We start from the raw sequence: 2931 nt of genomic DNA, 5'->3' as shown, positions 1-2931 counted from the left end.
CCTCAGTTTTGTTCATGGAAAATCCTCATCTTCACACATAGCATATACACAGTGTCAATTTTATATCTTCTAACATTAACATGGCAAAGTCAAGAGCAGCATTCTTTTTAATAGGGGTTCCAGGCATATGGGAAGTGCTCCAGCATCTGTTATTTTAGAACTAGCAATGATCAGCGTAACTCATTTATTTTTGTTTAAATCAATATATAAAGATCTTTTTTGTTTGCTTGTGTTATTTTGCAGTGGGGGCAGCATGGTTTAGTTTCAAACTGATGGTGACTATGGAATGTGATGTGTTTTGTTCAGTCATAGTAGAAGCAAAACAAAGTGTTGGTTTTCTTCCATGTGAAGAGGCTGAATTATTTTCAAACAATGGAAATTATAAAACACCTTTATTAATGCATTTGACATGATTCTAACTTTTTAATTTAGGTTTGTGAAGGAAGCTGACAGGTCTTCTCTAAGATAGGCCTCTATTGCTTCCAAATATTTCATTTTGACCATAGAGTGCCACTCCCTTCTTAGATTTGATTCTTTACCAGAGTTATGCTTTTTTCTTGGAAAATACTTTCAGCACATGCTCTCTAATCTGTTTAGTCCTGACACCATAGATTACAGGGTTGAGAGCAGGTGGAATGACTACATAGAAATTGGCCAGAAGGATGTGGATGTAGCATGGTATATTCTGGCCAAACCTGTGGATCATGAATGAAAAAAATGCAGGGAACCACAGGTGCTGAGAGCTTTGAGCCGGGCATCATGGGAAGGAAGTTGAAATACAGCACGGAGGATCTGTACATAGGAGACGACAATGGCTACAATGTCAAACACCAAGATAGAGATAGTACATAAGCCATAGATGATACTGACCCTGATGCTGGCACAGGATAGGCGGGCAATACCCATGTGCTCACAGTAAGTGTGAGGTATGATTTGGTGCCCACAAAATGGTAACCTTAGAATGAGCGGAACAAAGGCAATGACAAAAGTCAGAGGTCTCAGGAGGACTGCCAATGCAATGATGGCTACCACCTTGTTTGTCAGCACCAGTGTTTAGTGAAGAGGGTTACAGATGGCCACATAGCGATCATAGGCCATGGCCACGAGCACAGCCGACTCCATGCCAGTGCATAGGTGAATGAAGAACATCTGGACAAGGCAGCCCTCAAAGGAGATTTCCCTCAGCTTGAACCAGAAGATGCCAAGCATCTTGGGGATGGTGGATGTGGACAGGCCCAGGTCAACAGATGACAGAATGGCCAGGAAGAAGAACATGGGCTGATGGAGACTACTTTCAGTCTGAATCACAGAAAGGATGCTAGTATTCCCAAGTACAGTTGTCAGATACACAACAAAGAAAGGAAAACCAATCCATATATGCATATGTTCCAGTCCAGATATCCCCAGAAGAAGGAAATAGGAGGGATGAAATAGTGTGGCATTGAGTGAGGCCATCATTTGGGGATCTTTTTGTAGTGAAATATTTCAGAGACCAAGATCTTCTCAGTCAGAGAACATGTCTCATCCTACAGAGAAAATGAAGAGATCAGTGAAACTTCTACTACAACTGCTGGCTTTGTTGCATCATAGAGGCCTGAAAGTCTATGAAATTTAATGGTAAAATGTGGCCACAAGATTTTAATGTGCTTCATCAAATCCATTCATTCAAATGAATTTTATATTTTAGTTCAACAAACATTGCGTATCTACCATATCTGCACTGAGTTCTATGCTAAGACTGAATGCAAAAGATGAGTTAAACAAGGTATCTTTCCTGGTGGAACTTAAAATGTTATTGGTTGAAAGAGTCATACAAATAGGGCATTCAAATTAATAAAATAATTTAAGATAAGTTGTTCCCTTGCTACTTGGGTACACAAAATATTTCCTGAAAACTTCTTATTATTTTATAGAAAAACTAGTTGATTCATGACTATATATTTTATATACAAAGTAGGAATACATCTTAAACATAAGAAGAAATGTATGGTATGTGAATTATATCTCAAAAAAAGCTATCTTTTAGAAAATGACAGCCATTATTATTATGAATATACCACATTTCTGACTTAAGCATACACAATACACTATTAAAAGGAACTATAAATGTAACAAGAACTTTGTAAGACAGCTTTGGATCTGTGCTGGCCTTCCACTATTTAAGCCACCCAAAACCATTCCTCATGTCATAGTCATCTTCTGGTCTCTCCTTTCTTGTTATTTCTAACATCATAAAATAGCCTTTTATGAAGTTTTATCAATGAACCCATGGGAAACTTCATCTCTGGATGATCTTCTTAAACTGGGTCTGCTTAGTATGGCATGTATATTTCCCTCTTCATTTCTCTTCTGATTGCAGGCAAATGGAGCCTGCTATTTGTGTCTTCCATATATATACATACACACAAATGTTAATGTTCAGGTTTATAAAAGATCACAAAATAGTCAAGTAAAATGAGTTAATTTATACATGTCACTCTCTGAAATGAAATCTACCTTTCATTTTACTATACAAAGTTGTCACCATGATATATCACCTTAATAAGTCTGAGCACACTGTAATTGAGTTGTTTCTTTCTCTTTCACACTCACATACTCTGTCTCTCAATAGAGAGAGAGTTGGATAGACATATACATAAAAGGGACATATGCCTGTGCAAAACGGGAGACACTGCATTAGACAGGTAAACTGTATTAGAACAATCTTTCAAGGCATGAAAGTGTGTGTGTATGTGTGTGTGTGTGTGTGTGTGTTGAAAGGGCACATTGCTGTTTGAGCCTTGGACACATTGCATGAGAAATTCTGCAAAGGAGACTTTGATCCCAGATGGAGATAAAACTGTGAATTAAGATAATTAGTCAAAAGCAAGTAAATTATAAGATTGAGAAAAAATAAAAGGGATATGGAGAAAGAAATAAGAACTATGTAGG

At 37.5% G+C, this 2931-nt stretch overlaps 1 pseudogene; it reads right to left on the bottom strand.

Moving 5' to 3' along the window:
* Positions 1-544: 544 nt before the first annotated feature.
* LOC147358054 (olfactory receptor 52E1-like) lies at positions 545-1507 on the bottom strand (annotated as a pseudogene).
* Positions 1508-2931: the final 1424 nt, after the last annotated feature.

The sequence above is a fragment of the Bos grunniens genome, chromosome 15 (assembly GCF_055505025.1).
Source record: "Bos grunniens cultivar Pamir isolate PY7600 chromosome 15, Bosgru_T2T1.0, whole genome shotgun sequence".
In the NCBI taxonomy this organism is placed as follows: domain Eukaryota; kingdom Metazoa; phylum Chordata; class Mammalia; order Artiodactyla; family Bovidae; genus Bos; species Bos grunniens.
The sequence above is the reverse complement of the archived record's forward strand: the minus strand, read 5'-3'. Positions and strand labels throughout refer to the sequence as shown.